The 16,313-nt window shown below is 35.1% G+C and overlaps 1 long non-coding RNA gene across 2 annotated transcripts; it reads left to right on the forward strand.

Annotated features, from left to right (window-relative positions):
- Positions 1-9,699: 9,699 nt before the first annotated feature.
- Positions 9,700-13,227, forward strand: LOC127872933 (uncharacterized). 2 transcript variants are annotated; one of them, XR_008045837.1, is made up of 3 exons: positions 9,700-9,807; positions 10,912-11,467; positions 12,081-13,227. It is a non-coding gene; the product is annotated as an uncharacterized LOC127872933 (long non-coding RNA). The 2 variants fall into 2 exon arrangements; XR_008045838.1 differs by lacking the exon at positions 9,700-9,807 and adding an exon at positions 10,073-10,144.
- The last annotated feature ends 3,086 nt before the right edge of the window (positions 13,228-16,313 follow it).

The following is a 16,313-nucleotide window of genomic DNA, read 5'->3' on the forward strand; positions in this document are numbered from 1 at the left end:
GTGATGTAGCCAAAGTTCAGAGGTTTAATCTCGAATCAGCCTATGAAATATTCGAAAATATTCATGCGTGTCTGCTGGCGTTATGTAAAACTAATTTAAGGTGAAGAGCTTTGTAAAACAGCTATGCCGAAAAAGCGCATAAGTGCTCTATACATGTACTTATGTTTAGGTCGGAGTTGTTGACACCGTGTGAACTGCTAGGGTAACAGGTAATTCCCCAAATGGTGAAAAAAACACTGGCGAACAACTTCTGTGCATTCAACGCTTTGATTTACTCAACGTGATACAGTTTAGACCACGGTCGAGAAAGCATTGAGTTAAACTGTTTGGCCACGTTTCTTGAAGATTTTGCAACACAATTGGCGTCTAGAGTATTCTTAGGGTACTCGATGACGACGCTCGACAGACAAAAGCTGATCTCAAACATTCACCATGATATGTCGAGCCAAAAAGCGGAAATGTTACCGTTACAACGTTTCAAAATGGAGATATACATGTATATCAAATGCATTATGTGACCAATCGTCTACGATAGTAGCGCCATATCTGATTAAAATTATCAAAAAATATTTAATCAAAATGTGTGATTTTGACGTGTGTGTGACTTTGACCATGACCTGGATCTTACATTTGGCACGCAGCTAGATAATGGAGAACAATTGTGGACAGTTATTACAGAATCCCTTGATACATAGTAAAGGAATGACTAAATAATGAATAATTCATCAAATTTGTGACATTTGACCTCAATGTGTGACCTTAACTTTATCCTCTAGGATTATGGGTGTTGAATGTGAAGCACCCCCAGATGGTTGAGAACAACTTTGGCAAGTTTCATGGCTCTGGCGCATGGCGCATGGAGATAAAGCTCAAAGCTTATATTAAAAAAACATTTTTCAAGATACAAAGGGCCATTTTTCCGTTATTAACAAATGGTGTACAATTCCATTTGGCGTGCATCATCCTATTAACCATATATATATTCATACCAAGTTTCAATAAAATCCGCCAAAGCACTTCCAAGACATGGCTCCGGACGGACGGACGGACGGACTGACGGACAATGCCAAAACAATATCCCTCCGCCTATGGCGGGGGATAATAAGGAACTGTTCCTTATTCCTTATTCACGCGTAACAAATTTGTAACAGGGTTTCAAAGAAAAATAATGTTAACATTTTTTAAGTAAATCAAAACAAAATAACTCAAATATAGTTACTTTATTTTTTACGTTACATAGTCATGTTTCTTCTTCGTTCTTGGTTAGGATTTCTTGTTTTAACCGAACCGATATTTTCTAATTCGAATACTTACTTCACATCAACAAAACCTAAAGCATATACTATTATTTTACATGTATGTGATATAAAAGTGCAATATTGTTGGTGCGGTGGTCGAGTGATAACACTCTGGTCTACCATTCCAGAGGTCCCCGGTTCAATTCCCAGCCGGGGCACTGGAAGTTTCAGAAATGCTTCAAGTGTTTCCCACCCAACTAGAGATGTACTGGTATGAAACCCAGGTAATTCTCGCGTGAATCGGTGCTATACACTGAGCACGTAACGGAACCAAGGGATCTATTCGCAAAGAGCTAGGGCATCGCATCCGGATTCCTTGTGGCCCAATACTGTCTCTTCTGCTTGCTGTCTCTTCAGCAAAACCAAAGGACCCCATTGGAAATAAGTGCTTGCACTTTCATGGGTTATCATTGACTGCAAGGTCACAAAGAAATACAATACAATTGTAAATTTAAACATGTTTGTTTGTATTTATAATCCAGTTCATTATTCGCGGCTGAATAAGGAAAAAGCAACCCGTTCCTTCTTCCTTATTCAAGCCGAATAAGGAACTGGCATTATCTTACTTAAACATCAATGAAATTGATCCAAAGTTAACCACAAATAAATCAACATATTATTTATATGTTGCTTGTATATGTATGTATGATGATGATGATGATGATGATGATGATGATGATGATGTTGGTGATGGTGATGATACTGGTTATGGATTCAAAAACATTACCAATTTAACAACCCAAATATCTTATTATCATTATTGCATTACTCAAATTAATTATTTCCATTACTTCAGTTTGTTATCTTTATCTTTGCGGAAATATAAAATAGTGGTAAAACCAATAAAACAACAAGAATTGTTACATATAAATCTTATTTGACTTTTCATTCACTTATTCTACTCTCTATAAAACTCCTTTATACATGTGCTTGCATTAATGTAGTTAAATACCAATGTGATTATTGGGTCACACTCCCTGGATATTGGCCCCAATTAACTAGACAATCCCATCAAAGACCTTTGTCTTGATGTCAGATGGACACCATTCATAAGATAGATAACAGCTTGAAACATTTTAGACCTACATTGTGCAGAAAGTCAGTAGTTTGTGTGTTATTATGAAATATTTGTGATTTTAACATGTTTTATTGTAGTTTCGATTGGAAATAACATTGCAAGGTGAGTCTGAAAATCGTTCCAGTTGTTTAAAAACACTACGTCAAAGATGTGAACAATTTGGTAGTAAAAAAGCAACAATATTATATCACATCTTTTAAGAAGCACAAAAACTGTTTGATTAAAAAGAAAATTTGTTTTTGCAGTTGTTTTTGCAAAAATAATGTTATTTATGCTACAGATTTTTTGTGCATTAAAATTACAAATAGTTGTTTTGATATGCTTATTTGTCCAATGTCTTGTGTGTGTTTACTTCTATATTTGCACACATTTGTTACTATGAGCTAGATCAAGTAATGTTTTGTACCTTGAAAAAAAACAATATTGAATGTTTAGTACATATTCTCATACTCATTTACTTCTTTATAACCGACTTTGATATATAATAACAATTTAACATATTGTATTTAATTATGCAAGACTATTTCATGAACACTCAATCTATTGATAAAATACAGTTGTTTTCAGTAAAGCGGTTCTTGCAAAAACAGGTTGTAAATTGTCATCCCCTATAACATCCAAATATGCTGAGATGCTTATCTCATGATCTCAAAGCTGGACAACAATTTGTGAAAAAAGAACTTCCATTTTTTATGCTGATGCTCATTATTAAATAACTGTTCTCATATTACTTTTATCCAAAATATAGCTTTGTTGCAACAGGTAACAAGGTCTCTTTTAAAAACATAAACACACACAAAAAACTTCTTATAACGCATGTATGTATATATATGCCGAAACAACAAACCATTTCTTTTCACAAAACAACGTTAACAACCCTTGCGTAACGTTAAAACTGATCAGGTGATGGACCCAGTGCCACCAGGGGCCTCTTGTTTAATTATGTAAGGTTTTCACGAGTAAATAAATATATACTTATGGTTGCTCTTATCTTCTAATAAGATGTCAATCAATAAATGCGTACAAGTGTATAAACTGTATAGATACATCTCTCTCTCTCTCCGCTCCTCTCTCTCTCTCTAGGCGAAGAGACGAGCGAGAGAGAGAGAGAGCGCGAAAGAGAGAGAGCGAGCGAGAGCGATGCGAGGAGAGAGAGAGAGCGGAGAGGAGAGCAGTAGAGAAGATCAGAGAGAGAGCTCAGCGCTGAGCGAGAGGAGAGCTAGCTCTCAGCTCGCTCTATCTCTCTCTCTATCTCTCTCTATAGATCTCTCTCTCTCTCTCTATCTCTCTCCTCTCTCTCTCTCTCTCTCTCTCTCTCTCTCTCTCTCTCATCTTTATCAATCAAAGCACAACAATTTAGTGTGCTTGTTAAAGCCACACACCTTATTTGGCATAGTAAATTTAAGTATAAATAAGAAACATATTTTATCTATGCCAAATATATCTGGTGGTTACATGGTAGAAATCCGTCTTTTTGCGGTTTAAAACTTAAACATAATCGCGTTTGTCGAAATGTACGTATACGTCTAGAAATCCTACTTTCGGTTTTAAAGGCAGTACCGTTTGGAAAATAATAAATTACTTGCTAACTAGGCTATAGATTTAATGTTATCTATGCCAATTAGAGTATATCTGGTTGTTACAAGGTAAAAATCCGTCTTTTTGCGCTTTAAAACTTAAAAATAATCGCGCATGTCGAAATGAAAGGAAGTGTTCGTCTAGAAATCCTACTCTCGGTTTTAAAAGCGGTACCGTTTGAAAAATAATAAATTACTTGCTACCTAGGATAAAGATTTAATGACAACTTTGCACACTTTCAAATTGCATTTATATGTATTGATTAGCATGTATTTCATTTCAAAGTCAGAGGCAAGATGTGTGGCTTTAATTTTTTTTTACTGCACGCTACATTTTACATTTCCAATTTAGTAAATAATAACAAACATCACAATTTGTTTGTTCATTATTCATATCACACACGGTATACACGTGCTATCTCGTTTGTAAGGCTTTTATTTACCATTACGATACATCACCCGGCGGGTACAGAGCCTTTAATGCAGATTAATATAATTTCTTGAAGTGTTAAAGCATATTCCAAACAAAATATCAAAGATAGAATCATTTTAACGGATACTGAACATTGGCAAAATTGTAACATAACATGCATACAACTATTATTACAGGGACTTGTTCACAGAGGTTGTTTATGTTGGAAGTATTCGTGATCACAATACATGTTGCAGTTTCAGGGAAATGGTCCACTAATGAACGTATGGCACTTCACAAATTACTTTCCGTGGATTCAAAATGTGAAAGTATACATTACATGTATATATAAACCGGTGAACAAAGAAATCGTATAAAAATAAAATAACCAGCGTTTGTTCCGAACAAATAGGTACATTAAGAAAATACGTGTACAAATCACTTTGAACTTGATGTACGTAAAATAAAAGATGTTATAACGCCGAGTGGTTGTGCGTTTTAAAATACGCAAATAAGATTTATTTATTTGTGCAAAACTAGTGAGTGAGGCGGGCAATTTGTATCAAACTTGTTAACTTCAAAAGAAGGTATTTACACATCTGTATAATGGTAAAGGACAAACTGGCGACTGTTAACATGTACTTATGATAGCCTTTTACAAAAGAATACACATTATGCTGTGGATGGTTCATTACAAGGCATGTATACTCTTTAACAGTCATCCCGATTTACTTTCTTGAAGACAAGTTTTTGGTTAATGATACTCTTTTTTATTCTTTTTCGACTTTTTTCTCGGGAAAAGAATTGCTGTTCACCAAGAAATCACTGTTATGTTTTATGATTGGAGATTACAGCGGGGAACTTGCACGGGTGCGGGTTACAATCAATTAATAAGTAGACAGGAAAAAGAACGTTCAAAAACAATGAACTTTGATTCGTTTTAAAAAATTTCTCATACATCCCGTGACACTTTTTTTCACTTTTCAAATGCAATCAAATAAGAATGCTCTTTAAGAAAATGTATGGTTTCTGGGGTTGTATGTGCAAAATGTTCACTTATTTATTAACATACTTTTAAGGTTTTACATTAAATTACATTATGATTTGAATAAGTATATTTTGACTTAGCTTTGTGGTCAGCCTTAGGGGAGGGGGTGGGTAGTCACGTGCTTTTAGTGCGTGCTCCCGCGGTAAAAACCTTCCCTATAGCATGAGAGTACAAATTAATACATGGCTCATAGAATATAAAAATTCACCAGCACAATAACTAGAATACTGATGACAAGCATATTAACACCACACCAGGTACGATAAACACATACAACGAGCTCCAAGATGGCCAAAATTCGCTTATGTGAGAAATGGTTTTCGAGAGTAAATTTGCTTTATAAGTCTATATAAAATGGTTTACCCCCACGGGCCATGTAGTACCAAGGAAGAGTAGTTTTTATAGTTATTTTGTTAATTAAGTCTAATTATATAAAAAAATATTTTAATGTATTAGTAAAATAAATAATTCAGATATATTGTATCCAATATGGTAAATGTGCAGTGCAGCCTCGAACATGCTACACAAGGTACTGCGATGCCAGTGTGCTACCACTAGACCATGAAATCCCAGTATAAAAACGACAAACACTTGCGTATTTAACTTTTCCGTGAACATGACAGTTCACACCTTATTTTTGTTTACAAAGGGTTCGTTTGTTCGCAAATCTAAAGGCTGAATTATAATTATTTATAGTAACTGAAACATAGCGTTCAGTTGGATACATTTTAAAATAAAATTGTAAAAAGTAGCAGAAAAGGTTCATACAAATGTCGCTTGAGTACATACGTAATTTGCATTTTAATCCAGAAACAATAATTGTGAAAAAAAGTAAATTTGCCATGATGCCTTAATTAAATTCTACATTTCTGTTGAGAAACCAAAACTTAATCGAAAAATATAGCCAAATGCTACAAAAGGTTACCAAGCACGTCGAAATCATGAACTGTGCACATTACACAGTGCAGTCCGCTCTTGTTGATCTTAGCTCTGTCCGTTGGACGGAGTTACTCGGGCTCTAAGAGCCCACCATCATCGGGTACTGGTAGTGGTAGCCCGATGTCTTTCGTATACTCCTCTCTTCTCACACCACTTTCTTTGCTACGTACATTCTCACTTTCTATGCGCCCTTCTCTCTACAAGCTCACTTGTTTGCTACGTTCTCTGTCTCTCTTCTCCTTTATCTGCCTCACATTGTTCATTTCTACTGTAACTATTCTGGCTTCTCACTTTATTCCAGCTCCATTCTTTCAATCCTTTGTTTTCGCTCTATTCTCACTCCACCGGCTAACTCTCACGTCCTTCCCTCACTCAGTCTCAATTGTCCCGTTCTCTACCATATTTTAACATTCTACTCTCTCTCTCTCTCTCTCTCCTTAGGTTTTCTCACCTTATAACTCATATCTTTATCAATCAAAACGCAGCAATTTAGTGTGCTTGTTAATACATTTTTTTTACTGCGCGCTAATTTTAAATTTCCAATTTGGTAAAAAATAACAAACATCATAATTTGTTTGTGCATTATTCATATCACACACAGTATACACGTGCTATCTGGTTTTTAAGGCTTTTATTTACCATTACGATACATCACCCGGCGGGTACAGGGACTTTTAATGCAGATTAATACATTTCTTGAAGTGTAAAAGCATATTCCAAACAAAATATCAAAGATAGAATCATTTTAACGGATACTGAACATTGGCAAAATTGTAACATAACATGCATACAACTATTATTAAAGGGACTTGTTCACAGAGGTTGTTTATGTTGGAAGTATTCGTGATCACAATACATGTTGCAGTTTCAGGGAAATGGTTCACTAATGAACGTATGGCACTTCACAAATTACTTTCCGTGGATTCAAAAAGTGAAAGTATACATTACATGTATATATAAACCGGTGAACAAAGAAATCGAATAAAAATAAAATAACCAGCGTTTGTTCCGAACAAATAGGTACATTAAGAAAATACGTGTAAAAATCACATTGAACTTGATGTACGTAAAATAAAAGATGTTATAACGCCGAGTGGTTGTGCGTTTTAAAATACGCAAATAAGATTTATTTATTCGTGCAAACTAGTGAGTGAGGCAGGTAATTTGTATCAAACTTGTTAACTTCAAAAGAAGGTATTTACACATAATGGTAAAGGACAAACTGACGATTGTTAACAGGTACTTCTGACAGCCTATTACAAAAGAATACACATTATGCTGTGGATGGTTCATTACAAGGCATGTATACTCTTTAACAGTCATCCCGATTTACTTTCTTGAAGACAAGTTTTTGGTTAATGATACTCTTTTTTATTCTTTTTCGACTTTTTTCTCGGGAAAAGAATTGCTGTTCACCAAGAAATCACTTTTATGTTTTATGATTGGAGATTACAGCGGGGAACTTGCACGGGTGCGGGTTACAATCAATTAATAAGTAGACAGGAAAAAAAACGTTCAAAAACAATGAACTTTGATTCGTTTTAAAAAATTTCTCATACATCCCGTGACACTTTTTTTCACTTTTCAAATGCAATCAAATAAGAATGCTCTTTAATAAAAATGTATGGTTTCTGGGGTCTGTATGTGCAAAATGTTCACTTATTTATTAACATACTTTTAAGGTTTTACATTAAATTACATTATGATTTGAATTAGTATATTTTGACTTAGCTTTGTGGTCAGCCTTAGGGGAGGGGGTGGGTAGTCACGTGCTTTTAGTGCGTGCTCCCGCGGTAAAAACCTTCCCTATAGCATGAGAGTACAAATTAATACATGGCTCATAGAATATAAAAATTCACCAGCACAATAACTAGAATACTGATGACAAGCATATTAACACCACACCAGGTACGATAAACACATACAACGAGCTCCAAGATGGCCAAAATTCGCTTATGTGAGAAATGGTTTTCGAGAGTAAATTTGCTTTATAAGTCTATATAAAATGGTTTACCCCCACGGGCCATGTAGTACCAGGGAAGAGTAGTTTTTATAGTTATTTTGTTAATTAAGTCTAATTATATAAAAAAATATTTTAATGTATTAGTAAAATAAATAATTCAGATATATTGTATCCAATATGGTAAAGGTGCAGTGCAGCCTCGAACCTGCTACACAAGGTACTGCGATGCCAGTGCGCTGCCACTAGACCATGAAATCCCAGAATAAAAACGACAGACACAAGCATATTTAACTTTACCGTGAACATGACAGTTCACACCTTATCTTTGTTTACAAAGGGTTCGTTTGTTCGCAAATCTAAAGGCTAAACGATAATTATTTATAGTAACTGAAACATAGCGTTCAGTTGGATTCATTTTAAAAATAAAATTGTAAAAAGTAGCAGAAATTAACGGTACATACAAATGTCGCTTGAGTACATATGTAATATGCATTTAAATCCAGAAACAATAATTGTGATAAAGAAGTAAATTAGCCTTGATGCCTTAATTAAATTCTACATTTCTGTTGAGAAACCAAAACTTAATCGAAAAATATAGCCAAATGCTACAAAATGTTACCAAGCACGTCGAAATCATGAACTGTGCACATCACACAGTGCAGTCCGCTCTTGCGGATCTTACCTCTGTCCGTTGGACGGAGTTACTCGGGCTCTAAGAGCCAACCATCATCAGGTACTGGTCGTGGTTGCCCGATGTCTTTCGTATACTCATCTCTTCTCACACCATCTTTTTTGCTACGTACATTCTCACTTTCTATGCGCCCTTCTCTCTACTAGCTCATTTGTTTGTTACGTTTTCTGTCTCCCATCTTCTTTCTCTGTCTCACATTGTTCCTGACTACTGTAACTATTCTGGCTTCTCTCTTTATTCCAGCTCTCTTCATCAAATCCTTTGTTTTCGCTCTATTCTCACTCCACCAGCTTACTCTCACGTCTTTTTATCACTCACTCTCAATTGTCCCGTTCTCTACCCTATTTGAACTTTCTACTCTCACCCTGTTCTCTTTCTCTCAACACTTTCACTCCAACTGACCTGGTATGTAAGGCTTTGATTTACCATTAAGATACATCACTCGGTGAAAACATGGACTTTTAGTGCAGATTTATACATTTGTAGCGTTGCGTTGACACCAAATAACGGTATGACAACGTCATCTGTTTCTACTTAAGCGAGTAACTGACTAGCGCTTTGATTTACTCTGCCAAATATATCAAAACCAGTGACTGTGATAGCGCCTAAAAGATTAATAAACATATCCAACTTAAACTGCGGCCCGCTCCGACTATCGATCAAAATCAGCAAAAGCTTGAGCTTTGAATTGGGTAGGGAAATACGCCATTTGTACTAGAACATTCATAATGTTGCATTTCTCGATCGAAGTCCAGGCACCCCAACTATTCACATAATCATATGAGAAGCTGCATTAACCAAGTTAGCGTCTTTGGCTCAATACGTGATTTAATTATAATTTTACTGTTCATGTATTAAATTGCAAAAGTAAGTAAGATGGTCTTCCCAGTTGAGTTTGCAGTATTCATCAGCATGTAGTATTTATTAACAAAGTTCATCGATGCTTGATTCAAATCGACTTACTTGCGAGCAAATTACGCGTTTTTTATGTTTCTCTCTCCGAGAAATGTCAACTGGCTAATGTTGTTGTTGTTACAAACATTGGGGTCAAATCCGTAGTACTTCCGAATGTAAAACACATTAGCCAGTTGACATTTCACGGAGAGAGAAACATAAAAAACGCGTAAATTGCTCGCAAGTAAGTCGATTTGAATCAAGTTTTTGGTGTCCGTGGTTGCATATGCATGCATTATGTGACATGCCTCGTTGTTTGAAAGGAATAGGACGCGAGCTATCGATTAAAACTCAAAAAATATTGTGTGAACGTCTGTCCCACATTTATTCTTGTAGACCGTTTGGTTCGAAATATTGCGTGGTTATCGACCGACTGTGAGTAAACGGCTGGACGGATTTCTTTGAAGTAAACTTTTTTTGAAGATTGTCCAATTGCCCATAAGAGGACCAAGGGATGCTTTGGATTATTATCATTTTTGACATTTTTGCGGACCGCGAAGAAAGGCCTATGAAAATTCTAGTTACTGACCTTGTAATGATTTTAATATCAGAGGGTTGGGATTTTTTTTCGATTTTTTTTTCATTTTTTCTCTCATTAAACATGATTTTATATATTTATTTGAATATACTATCAAGGGTACGTTACTTCCACCTGTGGTTTATAGCAAAACAGAAATTCTCATTTGATACTTATCTTTGATGAGCTCATGTACGTCACGGTATTCACACAGGTTGCAGCTATATATGCCTGTGCGTGTGTGTGTAAATTGGTTGGTACTTATGCATTAATATAATACGTATAGTATGGCAAAATTGAAATGTCACCCTTGGTAGCTGATTTATTTTGCTAGATTTTGCTACAAATACTTCATGTAATGTTAAGATGTAAACACATTAATGATTTAAATAATGTCCACACTATGTTTTCAAATATTAAACCGAACTTTCCAGGCGAATATGGAATCGAACTCCAAACACGACGCGTCTTTGCATTGAGTGTGGCCGACAGTTCCAGTCAAAGAGTGGCTTCAGACGTCACGTAAGACAACACAAAGGGCAAGCCCCTTACCGGTGTTGCGGGAAGATGTTTTTTGACAAGGAAAAACTAAAAATGCACGTGCATTGCGAGCCATCATGTGAAAAAGGTCTCGATGTGTTTGTTCCTTGTTATACATTAGACAAGTTGCTACCAACTCTATTACTATTATTACTTGTACTTCTTGTGGCTGTGTTGTATGATGAATATCGATGATGTTTTTTTGGTTGTTAAATGTCTATAACCTTGTAAGCTTTACATTCATATTTCAGAACAGTGAGTGGTTTCAAGGCATAAGTTGTCACAAATGTATACAGCTAGCGCACAAGCTAAATAAGCTCGAGTTGTTGAAAATCTGACAACTGCTGTCACGTAACATTTAACATATTTTTTTTAAGAAATCATATGCACGGAGAGGCGGCCGGCTAGGCATACTTCCAGTGTGGAAAACTGTTTGAGAAACGCCAACAGGTAACAATACACTTGGCTGTTGTGCACAACGCGAATCCATGAAACTTTATGTGCGACACGTGTTGCTAAAAGTACACGTTCAAACAAGGCCTTCAGGATCACACGCAATCTCTTGCACGACGGTCACATTACATTCACCTCTGTGTTGGGCTCAGAACGGACTATTGTTATGAAAGCGTCTCATTCATGTCATGGTCATTCCAAGCGTTCATCAGTGAGGTTACAGTATACTAAACAATCTCTTGCACGACGGTTACATTGCATTAACTGCATTAAAGAAACCCATCTCATACCATGATATCTTATATCAGTCTTAATTCATTATTATTAAATTGATATGTTTTTTTATGTTTAGAAACCGACATACATAAATACGTCGAAGCAATGCCTAACGTCACTCAATAAAAAATATGTACAGTTGTTTACATTTGTGAAGTGCGTGGAATGATTACATTTGTGTAAATGGGCAATAAAATAGTTCCAAAGAGTTGCATTAAAACTCACAAGTTTTTGCACGATTTATTGTACATTTAAAAGTCATATTTCTTAATTAAATGCATGCGATCTTAAATATCCACTCAAATATACATTGTATGCGTTTGTTCGGTTTTAGCTATTTGGTAGACAAAATGGTGTGCTGAGCCTTATGCAGAGTTGTATGTGAGAGCAAGGAACGACAACTCTGCGTGGAGATTGGATCAAACGGCTAGTCAGTTCGAGGGTCGTGCAGCGCATGCATGCAAATCCGATAAAGCATACAGACACGCCACACATCTATATAGGCACACAAAAATCAACAAAGCACTAAACATATATGCCGAAACTGTTAAAACTATGTATAAGCCTCTATCTTAATTTATGTTAACTGCTTCTTAATAAATCGACCTCTTATATATTATTTAATGCTATTGAAAATTGCGATTTTTATTGATCTGTTATACATTGATTTATGTTATTTAAACCTGGGATTTAAAGTTAATCTCATTTACATATTGATTTATGTGATATGAAACTGTGATTTAACTGTTATACTATGCAATTTACAACCAATAATACTCAAATATTGTTTGGAATCGTGTCGAATGTTTTCAAAATTTATTGTCAGTATTTAATGGAGATTTTTTCTGATCAGTGTTATGTGTATCTGAAATACTTCCCATAATATAGAATGTTGTCTTTGACGATGCTGCTTCAGCATCGTCTAAGTTATTATACCATGAAAAAATTCTTCACAATAGACAATCCCAGAAATCGATACCTCCCGGATTACCCGCCCCTGAATACTCTCGCGCGCCTCCAAAACGGTACTGAAGAAATAAACATGGACCTATATAAGTATGTATAGGTCCCTACGCAAAACAAGGAAGCGAAACGGGTTTATCAAATATATTTGAGGATTTAAAGAGTTTCTGTTATCGATCTGACAACCACATAATAGTTCTTGTTTTTTTTATTAATATAAATTACGTAATTAGCAGAAATAAGGTTCATCTGCATTCGTTTAAAGGTAATAACACACAGCATGGACATGGACCTATTTGTGTAGGTCCCTGGCATGAATAAGGTCTTGATTGTCATTTAACATGTTATTTAAAGGTGACGCGTGATATCTTATCTAAATTTCGGTATCAACACATGTGCAGACATGTGGTGTCACGGGCTAACCCATAAACGCTTTTAATCCACACTTGGAACATCGCCTCCCATTAAGCGAATTCGTTCGCGCCTTTATCGCTGATGTTTTTTTCAAGAGATGTATGTTGCTGTCATTTATAATCCGTAATTGAAAAAATAAATAACTTATTTTGTGCGTGTTTTTATTTTTTAAGCGTAAATTTAGACCGTTTTACGAACATTTAATAAAGACATACGTTTAGGAAATCTAGAGAACACAATTGGAGCTATTTAAGTTTATTTAAAGCTCATTATTTTTCATGTTATACATTTCAATCGTGAATTAAGATGTTATTAAGAAAATTTAATAATATTTCAGGCAACATGTAAAACGTTATTTAAATAATAATATAAGAAAGTTGTAGACAAAAGCTGATATGTCCTTTTCAATAAAAAGTATGACATATCCTGACATCTTACACAGTTTTGCAAGCGAATAACTCCGATACTTGTTCATTTAAATCACAAAATTCATTTCCGGCTAGTTATTTTTGTATAAGCTTGATTTTTAGAGCGATTTTTAAATAAAAGATTGCTAAAAACCACTTTAGTTTTAGACTAAACTAGATACATAATTTTATTTTTAAAAAAATCTCTAACTGAAAATCTTACAGAGTTTCGATAACAAAGATTTACGAAACAATTTTAGAATCACAAACTTCATTTCGGCTATAGATTTGTATATTACCTTTAAAATGACACTTACAAGGGAAATATTAATAGCGAAATGGTAACTGTTTAGACAAACAAAGAGATGTATTATTCAATTAAAGGAGTCGTCCTAAGTCTTTAATCTTACAACGTTTCTTAATGAATATCTCCGGAAAGTATAGAAAGTACGACATTTAATAAGAAATAATATAGGCTTAAACAAAGGCAGATATCAATTTAATTGTCTACATCGATCTTAAATCTATCTTATTAATATCAAAGATCTATCCAAAAAATATGGTCTGAATGGATGTTTCCAATCTTTATATATTGATAGATCTTTGTTAATATCTCCGGCACTATTTACGCTAAAATCACAACGTTTACTTCAAACTTTAGATATTTCTATACCTTTATAATTATGCTTGAATAATTTTATTCCATAAAGAAATAATTAAATTTTACACAAAGGCATTATGCTGAAAGGTATGCTTAAAAATGCCAACTCGGCCTTAAACATTACGTGTTGTCACTGAATATTGTAGCAGAGACACATATTTTATGAATCTATCGTGTATATTTTTAATTTAAATTATATTGATTTACGATGTGATACATATCGACACTTGGTTTCATGTTTCACTTGTTTTCAATCCTAATGTGCGAAGTCATAAAGTAATGTTTATTGGAATAAAGCGGGTGTACACTATGATAACGTTGTAATCTGTCAAATTCTTCAGTACCGTTTTCAATCGCGGGTTACGTAATAGCCAATATGGCGGCGCCCATATTATCGATTCTGGGACTGTCTATGGCGAGCTATGTAAAAGACCGAGCCAGTCCAATTGAGATAGTGTCGATTTTCTAATCGGCATATCTCGCTGATTAGCATCGGTAGCATTCTTCAGCAGAGTTGTCGTTCATGCCTCAACATAGGGTACGACTAAAATGCGTAAATGACTCATATCGGCGGATATGACTGAAAAGTGCGTATATGACCAGATAATGGCTTTTTAAATGTATTTTCCTTTATTTTTGTTATATGAAAATCGTTCTGTGACAAAAATACACGTCCGCGGATATGAGTCATATACGCATTTTAGACGGACCACTCAAGGTCATACAACAATGGCCGCGCCGATGAGAGAATCTTCACACTCGTGTCAAAACTTTCTTACAGCATACATCGGCTTGTTTGGCTGGTATAAAACCCGGAAATATCCGGAAAACCCGGAAATCTTTTAGGTAAAATCCGGAAACGATATAAATGGTTATAAATGCATTATTATTCGTCCGATATTAATTATAATGGTACCGTTGTAAAGAAGATCCTCTACAGTTTTTAACCATGTCAAAATATGTTATGGCAGGGTCGTAGTCGACCTGTAAATCGCGGACAAAGTCGGCCTGTTTTAACGTTTTTTTTTAACACGCAAATGCCGTAAAGAAACCCGGAAAAGGTAAAAGGGGTTATCAAAACATTATTATTTGTCCGATATTAATTATAATGGTACCGTTGTAAAGAAAATCCTCCACAGTTTCTAACCATGTCAAAATATTTTATGGCAGGGTCGTAGTCGGTCTTTAAATCGCGGACAAAGTCGGCCTGTTTTAACGTTTTTTTTTACACACGCAAATGCCGTAAAGAAAACCCGGAAAAGGTAAAAGGGGTTATAAAAACATTATTATTCGTCCGATATTAATTATTATGGTACCGTTGTAAAGGAGATCCTCCACAGTTTCTAACCATGTCAAATATTTTTTGGCATGGTCGTAGTCGGCCTGTAAATCGCGGACAAAGTCGGCCTGTTTTAACGGTTTTTTTACACACGCAAATGCCGTAAAGAAAACCCGGAAAAGGTAAAAGGGGTTATAAAAACATTATTATTCGCCCGATATTAATTATAATGGTACCGTTGTAAAAAGATCCTCCAAAGTTTCTAGCCATGTCAAAATATTTTATGGCAGGGTCGTAGTCGGCCTGTAAATCGCGGACAAAGTCGGCCTGTTTTAACGGTTTTTTACACACGCAAATGCCGTAAAGAAAACCCGGAAAAGGTAAAAGGGGTTATAAAAAAATTATTATTCGTCTGATATTAATTATAATGGTACCGTTGTAAAGAAGATCCTCCACAGTTTCTTATAATATATAAAATATTTTATGGCAGGGTCAGAGTCGGCCTGTAAATCGCGGACAAAGTCGGCCTGTTTTAACGTTTTTCTTACACACGCAAATGCCGTAAAGAAAACCCTAAGGGGTTATAAAAACATTATTATTAAATCGATATTAATTACAATGATACAAAGAAGAACCTCCACAGTTTCTAACCATGTTAAAATATTTTATGGCAGGGTCAGTGCCAACCTGACCGAAAAATACCGTTTTGTTTTTGTACACAAAACAATGTCTTGAGGAAAACACGGAAAAGCTAAAAGGGGCTATAAAAGCATCCTTTTTCTTACCGACCATACATTTTTGGAACCGTTGTTATGGTTTTCTTCCACTGTTTCTAAATATGTA

The sequence above is a fragment of the Dreissena polymorpha genome, chromosome 3 (assembly GCF_020536995.1).
Source record: "Dreissena polymorpha isolate Duluth1 chromosome 3, UMN_Dpol_1.0, whole genome shotgun sequence".
Classification (NCBI taxonomy): Eukaryota; Metazoa; Mollusca; class Bivalvia; order Myida; family Dreissenidae; genus Dreissena; species Dreissena polymorpha.